Here is a 15678-nt window from a genome sequence, read left to right on the forward strand (position 1 = left end):
GGAGGGAGGGAACAGGGAGAGAATATCATCTCAATTTTACCGATGAGAAGATTGAGGCACTCAAGGAGGTTAAGCAATTGACCAAAGGTCCCACATAAGGCTAGTAAAAATAATAAGAAGAACTGTAGTAGGATTTGATAAGCATTTACTTTGTGCCTAGCGCTGTACTAAACACTGGGGTAGACATAAAATTATCAGATTGGATACAGCCCCTGTCCTGCATGGGGCTCAAATTCTAAAGGGGTAGGGAAGCCAAGAGTCTAGCCATGGCTAGAACTCTCATCTCCTCACTTCCAACCCCACGCTTATTCACGAGCATGCTGCCTCCCAAAGTTAAATTCCTAAAAATCCTAAAAAGACATTAATGCAAAACTCTTTATAAAAGAAACCCAGTGCGTAAGCCTGTGGTTCCTGATAGTAACTAACACAGATGCCCTTGTTATAGTTTCAGTGAAATGAAAATAATCTAGTTGTATTTAAAATGGCACTCTCACTTAGGTTTATGTATATATGTATATAAATATGAATATATATATACACCCACGTATGTTTCACCCACACACATTATGTATATGTGTGTGTGTGTGTGTATATATATATATATACACACACACACACACATATATATACATATAGTACTATTTTGTGAACAGTACATTCTTCCATAATTGGTTTTCACTCTGCATTTTGACCAGACCAATCCAGGAATTGGGGAACGTGCTTCTGACAACAGGCATCAATCTCGATAGAAGATGATGTGACCTCGGAAGAAACCAAACGTACCTACATGAGGTGAATCAAGACTATAACCCCTGCATTATAAGTGAACTGAGTGCACTTCTATGTTGTGTTCATCCGAGTGCTCAAACATCTATCCAGCTATTGGTTTTGAACAAGTCCTTTTTACTTCTGGAATGACTACTCATCAACCCCTCAACCAAAAGGGCATATGAAAGCTTCCGAAGGAGGGAACTCTGCCTGGACCAGATTTTCGTGGCTCCACCCTCCGCCTTGCTCAAGCCCAATATTAAATAAATTGGCCCGGATGGAAGGGTCAGTATTTTAAAAAGGCACAGTCCCCTAAATGGCCAGGAGGTGGCTACCACTGCACGCTTAGCTCAGGGTAGTTACAACATGCTATTGTTTTAGCTCAGGTGGCTACCACAAGGTGGTAGCAAAAAGTAAGCAGGGATAGCCATATTTTTCTTTGTTTCGGCTTCGTTTCCCCCTTCGGTCTCCTCCCACTCCCTCCTTCATCATCACGATTCTATTTATTGAGCACTTCCTGTGTGCAGAGCACTGTACTAAGCCACTGGGAAACTAATTCTCTTCCCCTCTTCAAAACCCTACTAAAAGCTCACCTCCTCCAAGAGGCCTTCCCCGACTGAGCTCCCCTTTTCCCTCGGCTCCCTCTACTCCCCCTTCACCTCTCTGCAGCAAAATCCTCTTCTCCCTCCTTTCCCTCTGCTCCTCCCCACTCCCGTCCCATCCCCTCAGCACTGTACTGTCCGCTCAACTGTATATATCTTCATTACCCTATTTATTTTGTTAATGAGATGCACATCACCCTGATTCTATTTATTTGCTATTGTTTTAATGAGACGTTCTTCCCCTTGATTCTATTTATTGCCATTGTTCTTGTCTGTCCGTCTCCCCCAGTTAGACTGCAAGCCCGTCAAAGGGCAGGGACTGTCTCTGTTACCGATTTGTACGTTCTAAGCACTTAGTACAGTGCTCTGCACAGAGTAAGCGCTCAATAAATACTATTGAATGAATGAATGAATAATAAGGTTGGTATTTAATAATGTTGGTATTTGTTAAGCGCTTACCACGTGCAGAGCACTGTTCTAAGTGCTGGGGTAGATACAGGGTAATCAGGTTGTCCCACGTGAGGCTCACAGTTAATCCCCATTTTACAGATGAGGTAACTGAGGCCCAGAGAAATGAAGTTACTTGCCCACAGTCACACAGCTGCCAAGTGGCAGAGCCAGGATTCGAACCCATGACCTGACTCCCAAGCCCAGGCTCTTTCCATTGAGCCACGCTGCTTCTCAATACAGCAGACCTGGCAGACACGCTCCCCGCCCTCCACGTGTTTAGTCTGTGGGTGGGCGGACCAGAGGAAGAAGAAACTGAAATCGACTTGGTCCGTCTCTGTGCTGACCTAATTCAGGGGCCCGTGTGGGACATCTTTCAGGTGATCGCACAACTCCTGGAGACTTAAAATAAATCAGGAAGTAAAAGTGTATAAAAATACCATAAAAGAAAACTCTCTCATTCAACCCACTCATTCAACGTCACCAAGTCCTGTCATCCTGTCTATTCTACCTTCACACCATCTCTAGAATCTGCTATTTCCTCTTCTTCCACACTGCTCCCCACTGATCAAAGCACTTACCCTATCCTGCCTTGACTATCGCACCAGCCTCCTCACTCTAGAAAAAACAAATCAGTCCATGTCTCCCCGCTCCTCAAAAACCTCCAGTGGATGCCCACTTAACTGAATAAAACAGAAATTCGTTGCCACTGGGTTAAGGCACTCTACTCGCTTCCTCCAACCTTAACTCGCTGATTTCCTACTGCAGACCTCTAATGCCAGCCTACTCAATGTACCCAATCTCATTTATCTCATCACTGACCCCTTGCTCACCAATGGCCTGGAACTCCCTCCCCCTTCATATGATACCGACTGTCTCCACACTTCAAAGCCTTATTAAAAGCACATCTGCTCCAAAACACCTTTCCCATCTAAGCCCTCATTTCCCATACTTTCTCTCCCTTCTGCATCACCTACACACTTGGTGCTGTACTATTTAAGCACTTGAGATCCACCCCACCTTCAGCACTTACATACATATCCTTATTCCCACTCATTACTCCTACTGTTTATTCCAATGTCTGTCTTCCTTTCCAGACTGTGAGCTCCTTGTAGTTAGAGATCATGTCTACCCACTCTATTGTACGGTACTCTGCACATAGTAAGTTCTCAATAAATACCACTGATCGGTTGATTTTATAGTTGAGGAAAGTGATGTAGAGATAAGTGACTTGCCCGAGATCAGACATCGGGCAAGTGGAAGGGGTAGAACAAGAAGCCGGGCCCAATGACTCCAAGATCCATGCTCTGCCACCAGGCCTTCCTGTCTCATTGTGTCTGAAAACATCATTCACTTATGCCCAACCAAGAGACACAAAAATGAAGCTCTGAAGCTCTGGGGCCAGTGGAGACTAGGAAAGACCATGAGAATATGGTTTCCCTTCTCTCAACACGCTCTACTCTGCCTGAGGTTGATCAGGTAGCCTTAGGGCTACATTTCCAGCGGCTCACCAACCCACTCACATTTTAGGAAAAGAAGACCATCCCCCAGTAATGCTTGCTAGGAAGGGCAGTGAAGATGAGAGGAAGAACAAGAGCTTGCCTGAGCAGATCTGCAAGGCTGGCCCCCGGTAGGCTCCCCAGCACGGTTTCCCTGAAAGCTCACAAATGCACCCAGAGGAGGAAAGGGTTCTGATTTACAAGAATCGACATCCGGGGTCTCACACAATATTCCTGCAGAGTGTGGGAGGGTACATGGGAGCAGGGAAGAGAGAGGCAAGAGGGAAGGGTACATGTTAAGAATGGTGGGAAGGGAAGGAATAGGGAGAGGTGGAAACAAGGAGGGGGAGGACGAACAGAGGAAGAGGGGCAGTCGGAGAAAGGCCAAAAAAGTGGGAGTCAGGAAGAGGAAGACACGGTGAGGGGAGACAAAGAAAGAATAAGTAAAGGGCACTCTCAGGGAAAAACTGACAGAGAGGCCACTGGAGAGAGGAAAAAGAAAAACAAACGGAAAACAAAGAGGGAACTACATCCTCTCTCCTATCCCCTCATAGAGCAAACTGGTTTATTACAAAGAAGCAGGCTAAACTACAATTCCAGTATTCAAGGTCACCTAGAAAAATATAACAAAAAAGTAGGCACGCTGGAGAAGCAAAGATTACATCAGATTCATAGTTAGTAGAATCTGCCAATTATTTACATCAGCAAATCGCCAGCCAGCCGCATTAATGGTTGGCATTTATTTTCTTGGTTTTAATTTATTTAATAAGAAATGTAGTTCTACTAGACTGAAAGCAGAAAGCCACGCTTTTCAATAAGCACTTTACTGAGCAATAGAACCAAATATCTGCCTTTTGTTAGAAATCCAGGACTCCTAAAACATGGGGGAATGCATTTTTCCACCTAAAGGAAAATTGGCAGTGTAGGGTTCATGATTTCTGATGCCATGACATTCAGAAACCAGAACTGGGTGATTATTCACAAATAAAGAAACCCACAACCAACTAAATAGCTGAATTATTTTTACGAGATTGATAGCATCCACTAACAGAACAGGACGGTCAACAAACCTGACTGATAAAATATGGAAAAGTTACTCTTTTGAGTGGGGGAGGACGGGGGATTTATTACTTGATTACTTTGTGCCTGGCACTGACTTTACAAAGAGCTGGGGTAGATACAAGTTAATCAGGTTGCACACAGTGCATGTCCCACATGGGACTCACAGTCTGTATCCCCATTTTACAGATGAGGGAACTGAGGCCCAGAAAAGTTAAGAGACTTGCCCTAGGTCACACCACAACCAAGTGGTAGAGCTGGGATTAGTGTTCCTTTGTGATGCTCAAAAATGTATGCATGACAATCATATTTGATTTGATTTTAAGATATTGTCAGCTCTCTCCCTCCTAATTTTCCACTGTCCTCCCTAAATGCCACAGCTCAACTTCTTCATCCATCTCAAGCTAGCCTGCTCACTGTGCTTTGTTTTCACCTCTCCCAACTCTGATCCCTTGCCGATGCCTTTCTCCCAGCTGGAATTCCTTCTCGCTTCCCATGGGCCAGGCTACAGCCCTCTTCATCCTCACAGCCCGGCCCACAGGAAGCTTTCCCTTAATTAATGACTCTCCCTGCCATAGCTATCATTTCAGCGCTCAGAACCACCTTAGCGCCTCCGAACATACTGGAACACTGGATTATAAACTCCTTGAGGGCAGGGATATCTACCCCCTCTTCACTGAGGCAGAATGAAACATCTGGTAACTGTGGCCTCTCTTCCCTGCACTCTCTTTTCCCTCCACCATGGCCGAGGGAACTGCCTCCTCTCCCGGCCCTCCATGGCTTCCACTCCCAGCATGGCTCCGCTCCTCATCACTGAGACCTGCTTTCCTTCCTTCATTCATTCATTCATTCAATAGTATTTATTGAGTGCTTACTATGTGCAGAGCACTGTACTAAGAGCTTGGAATGTACAATTCGGCAACAGATGGACACAATCCCTGCCCAGTGACGGGCTCCATCCTACTTCCCACCACCACGGCGGGAAAAAGATGTACCTGCAGCATGAACCCGTCTTAAAACCTTGGGAAAGCTAGTGGCTGCAGAAGCGTTGCTGGGGCTTCTGGTATGCCGTGGACTCTGATTCACAAAGAGCCTGATATTCTGCTCTTGTTAAGCTCGTTATGGGCAGGGAACGTATCTCCTGATTCCGCTGCACTCTCCCGAGCACTTAGTACAGTGCTCCGCACAAAGGAAGCGCTCAATAAATAGCATCGACTGATGTCATCACAGCTCCCTACTGGTTTTTGTTTTTATTTTGTGTACTGTTTACTGGTCCTTGTCTTTGATGCTGTTTTAATATTTTACTGTTTCACTGCTCTTGGATGTGTCTGTCTCCACTCCTCCCTCCAGCCTACAGATTGTGAGTCCCTCGAGGGACATGGTTTATGTCTAATTCCCACTTGTGTGTACTCTTCCCCCAGCATTTAATGCAGCACTCTGCCAAGGTAGATGCTTAATAAAGATTTACTACTACTAACTCTATTGCAAGTACTACTAACTCTTCCAATAACTTGATTACAACGTGCTGCACATGGTAAGAATGTAAATACCACTGACTCAGTGACCGATTCACCTTACTATTTAAGCACCAATTCACATAGCTATCAATTTCTCCTTTTTCCTGCTACCTGTAAATTCCTCAGTGCTTGTCTCCCTAGATTGATCGTAGGTTCCCGCGGGGAGGAATCATGTCTTTTAAAGCTATTATACTGCCCCAAGACCTTAATATGGTGCCCTGAACACTGTAGGTGTTAAAAAAAAAATACTACTGATGGCAACTCGAAAAAAATACAATCTAGTAAACTAATACCACAAATTTAAAGAGTAAAATACCAATTCTGTGCAGCAGTTTCCTATTGCAGACATTCTGCTCAAGGAGAAGAATCAACTCTAATGTTTCTAAATGTGAAAGTATATATTTTTTTTAACTTCCACTGCCCCACCCAATCCCTGGCACATTCTCCCTCATCTTTAAACAATTCACTAGCTACTGGTAAATTGTAGAGTGGATTTTGCCCCCTACCCTTCATTAATCTCGAACGGCACTAATACATCTGTGATACTGTTTTAATTTGACCTGCCGTTAACTTGGAAATTACAGAAAGGCATTAAAGATAAGAATGTTGTAACAAAGCAATAATGAGCCATGCCGTTAAAGTACAACATAAAACTGCTTTAAGATTTAGAAAGAAAATGGCCTGCCTGGCCTAGGAACAAACTAAAAATGAACTCCTCTATCATGAGCTCTAAATTTCTGCCATTAGCTTGCTATGAGACCAAGGGCAAGTGACTGAACTTTCTTGTGCCTAAGCGACTTTATCTGTTAATTAGAAACGGAAAATATAATGAAAGTCTAAAATGGGCATTCACTTATCTGCAATCCCTTAATAACTAAAAAGATATCAAAATTAGCACCACTGAAAACATTTATCATTCAGCAGGCGATTATGTGACTCTTCAGTTCAGAGACTCCCTGGGGTACCATGGTATCTCCCTGGGAGATTCCTTTCTTCCTTCCCCACTCTGCAGTGTGTTGCAATCCCATGGCGGGGAGAGAGAAGGGCAGTGCCCTAGATGCAGTGGCCAGTGGAAATGAAACTGAATTTAATATCACCACCTCCCCTCTTGCATTGCCAGCCCCTCGGTGGCCAGAAATGTTGTCTTTCGCTCCTTCTAATGCCTAGCATCTAGGCCGCAAGCTTGCTGTGGGCAGGAATGTTTCTGTTTGTTATATTGTACTCTCCCAAGCAGTTAATACTGTGCTTTGCACACAGTAAGCATTCAATAAATAGGACTGGATTTGCACACAGAAGGTGTGGACTTCTCTTTTCACTGCCGTTACCCCCTTTTCCTCTCTCTCCTCACGTTTGAGGAGTGGGCCTCCCTGTTGCTCCCCTGTGCCCCTGGTCTCTTTCCCTTTCATCACTTAAAAATTCTTGCAACTACCCTCTTCCCATCCCTTACCATTATCTTCAACCTCTCTCACAGATGGCTCCTTCTCGTTTGCCTTCAAACATGTTCAAGGCCCTCCTACAAGAAAAAAACAACCCCAAAAAACCTTCTCTGGATCCAACAGCCACCTCCCACGATCGCCCTCCAGATCCTTTTTCCCTTTCCTGTCTAAACTCTGTCTAAAGTTTATAGAGACCCTCTGCACTCACACTCCCTCTCCACCAACTCTCATCTCGACCACTAATCCAGTCATCCCCCTCACTTTACTGAAATGGTCACTCTCCCAAGTCATCCACGGCCTTCTCGTAGCTGAGTTCTACTCTCTGTTAACCCTCCGAGATCTCTTGGCCACCTTCCAGAGCGGGGGCCATTCACTCCTCCTCAGAATGCCATTTGGGCATGTGAAACTCAGCAATCTTGGATTTGCTGATTTGCTTATCTCCTGGTTCTATCTCTGTGACTGCTCTCCTCTAGACTGTTATGTACTGCACCAAATGTTTAGTACAGTGCTCTACACACAGCCAACACTCCCTCCACCACCTCTCATCTCACTATGGGACATTTTCCCACAAGGCCCTGGCCTGGGTCCCATGCATTTCTCCTTGCCCCCTCCCCATCTGGGCTGAGATTATGCAATCAACAATAAATGGACTTTGGAGTTTGAGTCAGATTTTCAGGGTGCAGATGACATCCCTGAGCAGATAAACAAAGAAACTCTTGAACGGAGGAGGAATCAATTTAGAAATGAAGGGCATAGACGCCAGTGTGCCAACTGTATCTCATTCACAGGAATCGCTGTCCAATGAGATCCTTATTGAACTATACTTGGCCATTCTGCAAACTGCAATTTGCCCAAACTTTGTAAATTACAGTTTCTCCATCATCAGCTGAAATTTGGGGATTAAAAGGCCTTGTGTCAATTTTATACAAAACAGATCAATTTATAAAAGTGACTGAAGGCTTGGAGAGGAGAGTTCAAAGGTCTACGGGCGCATTCGGAAGGAGTTAGCCCTCTACAAGGAAATTTATGAAGACCAGGAGAAGACCGCTGCTCGACCTAAATTGGACTAATCCTTCATTTCCTCAAGATGAAAAAACACTACCGGGGTCAGCAGAACAAATTTCTACTTCTGCTGTCTCCTGTGAAGACTCTTAATTGTAATACACCTGGTTTAATTACGGTTGTGACACTTATACTTTGAATTACTCTGATTCTAAATAGTTTAGTGATGTTTAATGTAACAGTATAATAACTGCTTACTATGTGCCACGCTTACTATATATCAACCACTGGGGTGAATATAATATATGCAATGTAAAGCACCTAAAGGAATTTTGTATTTGTCCAGGAGTTCTGGAATAAATCACAATTAATAACAAAGTCTGGGAAAACATAACCCATGATATAGCTGTGTTTGAGGAATACATCATGCCTGTATCATGAGGGATGCCTGTACTTCAAAACCATCATATTAAAATGTCAACCTGACAATATGCTAAGAGATACCTCAAGGTGATTATTGGAAACCATAAGGTTTATCTATTAAACAGGAAAGTATGCTGGACCCGTGGAAAGTTATTCTTGTCCACGCTTCCAGCGAGTGTGTTTTTTCAAAAATTCCCAAAAGCAGGAATTGTTGGAGAAATCAGGAAGTTAAACACATTAGAGTGGGGGAAGGGTTGGGGATGGAGAAATGGGGCTAGAGGTCATTTGACCAGCAAACCTCTGTTCAGAGTTGAACTAAAGTAATGACTAGAATAGCATTTGACAGAGTAGAATGAACAGGCTGGGATGTTTGCAACCCCACAATTTAAAAAGGGAAAACATACACAGGAATTCAACACTTGCTCTTGGACCGGACTAAATCACTTTACAGTCCGTTCAAGTTTAAACTCGAATTTTAATGTCACTTGGGCCAAAAAATGAAATTAATTTTTAATTTGTTCAGTGAAAGAAGGCTGCAACAGAAATCGCATGGGGCTTTAATCATAGTCGCCTCACAAAAACATTAACATTGGCCTGCAGCCAATATATTCTAATGGACTCTCCTTTTATCCTAGCAGCTTGGAAGAGGGGAAGAAGAGGAGACAACTGGTGTAAAAATTCAGTAAAAATGAATGATCCCTTGATTATCCCAGAATATATTTCATGTAATTTTCTCTTACCAAAAGGTGCAAAAAAAAAAAAAAAAAAAAGGATGGAGAGCGGGCGGACTGGCTAATGCCTGAAGACGCAATAAAAGAATGGAAGATTATTCAGATGGGCAGCCTCTATTATTCTGAGGAGAATCAAAAAGGGGACCTAAGAGGTTTGGAAGGAAAGAACCATTCTGCCTTAGTGGTATTGAGCACTTACTATATTCAAAAAAAGCAACCCACTAAGCTCTGGGGAGAGTACGTGAAGTAGGCACACTCCTCCCCTCATGTAGTTTATAATTTAACAGGAGAGACATCAAAGGAAATTACTGGCAGTATAAAGAAATGTACAGAAGATCTGTAGCATAGCGGGGTGGATACTAAGTGCTTAGGGGATACAGACTCAGTCAATCGTATCATTGAGTGCTTATTGTGTGCAGAGCACTGTACTAAACGCTTGGGAGAGTGCAATACAACAAAAAGCCAACACATTCCCCACCCAAAACGAGCTAACAGTCATAGGAGACGCAGTCTTGTCTTATGCCGTCGTCTCCGACCCATAGCGACTCCATGGCAACATCTCTCCCAGAACGCCCCACCTCTATCTGCAATCGTTTTGGTCGTGTATCTATAGAGTTTTCTTGGTAAAAATACAGAAGTGGTTTACACTGCCTTCTTCCGCGCAGTAAACTTGAGTCTCTGCCCTTGACTCTCTCCCGTGCCGCTGCTGCCCAGCACAGGTGAGTTTTGATTTGTAGCGGATTGCTTTCCATCGCTAGCCAAAGCTAGGAATGGAAAGGGGATGCCTATGCTTGACTCTCCCTCCCATAGTCGAGACCGGTAGAAAACTGGGAACTCTCCGGGTGCGATCCTGAGAAGGTGGAGACGCAGGAGGGAAAGGAAATGGGATGAAATAGACTCAGCGGTGGACTTGTTTAAGGGTGGTACAGCCAGCAGCAGCGGGTGCTTTTCTGAGCTAATGGAGCAACCACTTGTAGAAAAATCTGTTTCAAACAATTTACCAAAGGATGGCACGACGGGTTACTGTTCTGCTGAAGTGACATTCCAACACTGGAAGTGTCAACTTTGCCCAAGGTGTGCAGGGCATTACAGCATCCAACGGGGCACATCACACTGCTCCATTAACTGTGACTTCAACAACCAGCTGCGAGGGACAGAAATAAGGGTGAGGGTCTCTGCATTAATGGGTCACACGGGGCCTGTGTTCCACTGGCATAAATACCACGCTGCATTGCCGCAGCATTTCTGGAAATCCAGGAGGCACCTGAAACGGGTCGGACGTAATAATAATGGCAGGGGTGTTACTTGCTCATCCCTCGCTAGGCACCAGGCACTGTGCTGCATAGGTGTGGGGAAGACACAATATAAGCAGTTTAGACAGGGTCCCTCGTCCACATGGGGGTTCATCGATCTGGCACAACAGAGACCTGCTATTTCTGGCCACAGAAGCGCCAGAATGTCACACTATTCTCAGAGCATTTAGCAACGTGTTAGGCCCTTGAACTATCCCAAATGCTAAAATGGGTTATTTTCTCCCTCTGTACTCCCTTCCTCTCCACCAACTCTCTTCTTGACTTGCTACAATCAGGCTTTATAGCCCTTTGCTCCACTGAGAATGCACTCTAAGGTTACCAATGACCTTCGAACCCAATGCACTCCATTTTGCCCTAATCTTCCTTGACTTCTTGGCTGTCTTTCACACTGAGGACCGCTTTCTTATCCTTGAGACACTTTCAAATCTGTTTTGCTGACATGGCACTAACCTGGTTCTCCTCCTAGGTCTCTGATCACTCATTCCATCAATCAGTGGTATTTACTGAGTGCGTACTGTGCGGACAGCACTGTACTAAACACTTGGGAAAGTATAACAACAAAAGAGTTGGTAGGTGCGATCCCTGCCAACAAAGAGCTTAGAGAACTTGGAGGACTATTTCTCAATTTTGCTCACTGGCTCCTCTGCCTCTAATCACCTCTTAAGTGTCGGCACCGCGCAAGACTCTGTTGTAGACCTTACTCTTCTCGCTCTCCATCCACTCTCACGGACCTCAATCATGGACAACCCCCAGATCCACTTGTGTAGTCCTGACCTCCCATCTGATCTGCAATCCCACATCAGGACATACCCACTTGGATGTCCCGCTGCCATCTCAAACTCCAGTCCATACCACACTCTGCTGCCCGGATCATTTTTCTATGAAAGCGTTCAATTCACGTTTCCCCTCTCAAGAACCTCCAGTGGTTGCCCATCCAGCTCCGTATCTAACAGAACTCCTTACCATCGCTTTAAAGCATTCACCTTGCCCCCCTGACCTCACCTTGCTCCTCTCCTACTGCATCCCAGCCTGCACACTTCGCTCCTCTAACGCCAACCTACACGTTGTAGGTCCATCTCATCTATCTCGCCGCCCACCTCTCGCCCACATCCCGCCTCTGGCCTGGAACTCCCTCCCTCTTCATAACTGACAATTACTTTCCCTTCCTTCAAAGGCTTACTGAAGGCATATCTCCTCCAAGAGGCCTTCCCTAACTGAGCCCTCTTTACCTTTCCTTCCCCTCCCTCTGTGCTGCCCTGATTTGCTCCCTTTAGTCATTCCCGCTCCCAGCCCCACAGCATTTATGTACATATCTGTCATTTATTTATTAATATTAATGTATCTCTCCCCCTCTAAACTCTAAGATCACTGTAGGCAGAGAATGTGTCTTTTACTGTATTGTACTCTCCCACTGCTTAGTACAGTGCTCTACACACAGCAAACGCTCAATAAATATGACTGAGTGAATGAATTTATTTATATTAATGTCTATATCCCACTCTAGACTGTAATCTCACTGTGGGCAGGGAAGGTGTCTGTTACATTACTGCATTGTCCTCTCCCAAGCGCTTAGTACAGTGCTCTGCACACAGTAAGCACTTAATAAATGGTTGATGATATGCCAAAAACCAAACAGCTTTTTTTTAAAAAAAAGTTGCTAGGCGCTTAGTAATAATAATAATAATGTTGGTATTTGTTAAGCGCTTATTACATGCACAGCACTGTTCTAAGTGCTGGGGGAGATAGAGAGTAATCAGGTTGTCCCAAGTGAGGCTCACAATCTTAATCCCCATTTTACAGATGAGATCACTGAGGCATGGAGAAGTGAAGTAACTTGCCCACATTCACACAGCTGACAAGCAGCAGAGTCAGAATTCGAACCCAAGACCTGTGACTCTCAAGCCCGGGCTCTTTCCAATGAGTCAGGAAGTATGTGCCAAGCACTGTTCTGAGTGCTGATTCAAATATCAGGTGGGACAGAGGCTTTGTCCCACATGGGCTCACAGTCTAAGTAACAGGAGGTAGGATTTAATCCCCTTTTTAAATACAAGGATATTGAGGCACAGGTCACGCAAGCAGATAAGTGGCAGAGCCGGGATTAGAACCCTGGTCCTCTGACTCCCAGGCCCATGCTCTTTCCCCTTGGTCACACTGGTGCCCTCCCAAATCTACTCCTCCTCTTCCTCTTTTCTGAGCTCAGACAATAATACCAACATCCTTCCTGTCCCAGAAGCTCACATCTTTGGTGCTATCCTGGACTCCTCACTGTCTTTTAACTCTCAAATTCAATCTCCTGACAATTTTTCTACCAAATGCATTATGAGAGAACTGAAAGTAATCATTTAACACTCTGACCCATTAGGTCTAGATGCCAAGCATTAATTCAATATCAGAACAAACAAGGAAAAAGAACACTGAACATAGAGAAAACGATCAACAGAGTTCCGCTAAAGATTACATCTAGGAAGCAAGCTGCTGCCATGACAAGCATTCAGTTGCATCAGGGGAAAAAAATGTGAGGCTTGTTTGCCTGATAAATAAACAATATCAACTCTGTTATAAGGTACTCTCCCAAGCGTTTAGTACAGTGCTCTGCACACAGTAAGCACTCGATAAATACCACTGATTTATGTAATCTACTCCTAGTGAATGAATCCCTGGGTACCTTGTAAAGGGAAGAATTAATAGCCTTATTTCTACCTACTAATTCAAGAAAGGCTTCTCCCATCAATCACTGACAGTACTAGGTAATTATGCATTCATTATCCGGACTCTGTTAACTCCTTGTGACCAGGGACCTAAAAATGTTCCAGCATCTAATTTGGAGGTTTGGGGGTGGATGGAAGAGCCCTTTGAATCCTGTCAGACTTTTGGATGCTGGTGGGGAGGGTGGGAGTGATAATAATTGTGGCATTTGTTAAGCGCTTACTATGTGCCAGGCGTTGGACTAGGCGCCGGGGTGGACACAAGCAAATCAGGTTGGACAGTGTCCCTGTCCCAGTGGGGGCTCACAGTCTCAATGCCCATTTTATAGATGAGGTACCTGAGGCCCAGAGAAGTGAAGTGACTTGACCAAGGTCACACAGCAGACAAGTCAGGTATACTGGTCTGGATCACACTGCAGGGCTCCATACCGTCTCAGAACGCTTTATGGGAGGGGTCCAGATCTACCCCTACACGCTATAGGGTTTCTAAACAAAGAGCAGTCACAGTCCAGGTGACTTGGACCACCTCCTTGAAGCCCCCGTCGCCTTCAGAGGTTCCGGAATATAAGGGTTCATACAATGCTCGCCGAGCTGCAGCTCCTACCAGTATCTCTGCCAGAAGAGTTTGACGAAATGCCAAGAACGGGATTTTTTTTCAAGGGGCCAGGCCAGTGTTTTAAGACAAATAATCCGTAAACTGTGCACTTGTTCACTTTGAATGTTTGGGATACTTTGCTTTAACTGAGTCAAAACAAGGCTTTACTGATAATAAGGAAGGAGCAAAGAGAAATTTCTGGAGAGAAACATGCATGATTCACTATTCAGGAGCACTTTGACCTCTGAAACAGTCATTTGGGAGAAAAATTATATACACAAATATCCTAAGGAAATCAAACACTCGTCATTACCAATGGCATTTATTGAGCATTTACTATGAGCACAGCACTGACTTAAGAACTTGGGAGAGTACAGGGCATATAGCAGCGTGGCTCAGTGGAAAGAGGCCGGGCTTGGGAGTCAGAGGTCAAGGGCTTGAATCCCGGCTCTGCCACTTGTCAGCTGTGTGACTGTGGGCAAGTCACTTAACTTCTCTGTGCCCCAGTCACCTCATCTGTAAAATGGGGATTAAGACTGTGAGCCTCAAGTGGGACAACCTGATTACCCTGTAAATCTACCCCAGTTCTTAGAACAGTGCTCTGCACAAAGTGCTTAACAAATACCAACATTATTATTATATGTCCTCATATAATATTATATATTTATTATATAAATTATATATTATATATTATATGTCCTCATGGACATTAAAGGGTGTATTATTAATTCATAATTATTACAATTGGTATAAAATAATTAAAAATTGTCTTATTGACAAATGATCATTACAGCAGTCACTAAGCATGCACTGGGTCCTAAATGTTAGGATAAATACACAGTCTTCAGTTCAGACGCAGACCCTATTCCATAGGGGGGCTGGCAATCTATTTTAGAGCCATCAAACATGTGAGATAACTGAGGCCCAGAGATCCCACAATAAAACTGCCCCAAATCACACAATAGGCCAGAAGTTGGGACTAGAACCTGAGTCTCCTGACTTCCAGACCTAAGCTCCCTCCAACAGACTATAATTAGCCAACTATCATGGGCAATCAAATCCCAATCGAGCTGTGTGTCGGGGGGAAATGTATGAAGAAGAAAAAGTGAAAAGTGGTTGTAATTACATAAATATATTGTAAACTGTTGCATAATGCCACAGTGCCACACAGCTATAAAATATTTGGAAACTACTTTCTTTTTTCTGACCCCCAAAGCCAGAAATGGGAGTCATGCATCTATCCTGACCCTCTTAAGTGACCCATTCTCTGAGGCAGAATGATAAATTAACCTCATGTCCAGAGTTCAGGACTGTAAAGGGGGGAGACAGAGCCCTGCAGAAAGGCAAACACACATCCTTGAGCGTTACCGCAGCCACCCCTCCATTCTCAATTATTTTATCCCATGGGTGGACTGTACAATTAGGGGGAGGGGAGGGTCATGGGGGAGGGGAGAGGTTACTTTATTTTCTGCTTCCAAATCTCCTGTCAGAACTACTACCAAACGTCACATCTATTTAAACAGAAATTCCTTCAACAAACTGGACCTGCTAAAATGTAGACTAAAACCAAGCCCTTCTGAC

The 15678-nt window shown here is 44.4% G+C and overlaps 1 protein-coding gene and 1 long non-coding RNA gene across 2 annotated transcripts in view; one reads left to right on the forward strand and one right to left on the reverse strand.

Moving 5' to 3' along the window:
* YES1 (YES proto-oncogene 1, Src family tyrosine kinase) overlaps window positions 1–15678 on the reverse strand; it is an 86309-nt gene that overhangs the window by 28386 nt on the left and 42245 nt on the right. The gene's annotated exons all lie outside the window — the stretch shown is intronic.
* Window positions 700–8821, forward strand: LOC114812156. Its single transcript, XR_003759800.1, has 2 exons — window positions 700–792; window positions 8263–8821. It is a non-coding gene; the product is annotated as an uncharacterized LOC114812156 (long non-coding RNA).

Source organism: Ornithorhynchus anatinus, chromosome 5 (assembly GCF_004115215.2).
Source record: "Ornithorhynchus anatinus isolate Pmale09 chromosome 5, mOrnAna1.pri.v4, whole genome shotgun sequence".
Lineage (NCBI taxonomy): Eukaryota > Metazoa > Chordata > Mammalia > Monotremata > Ornithorhynchidae > Ornithorhynchus > Ornithorhynchus anatinus.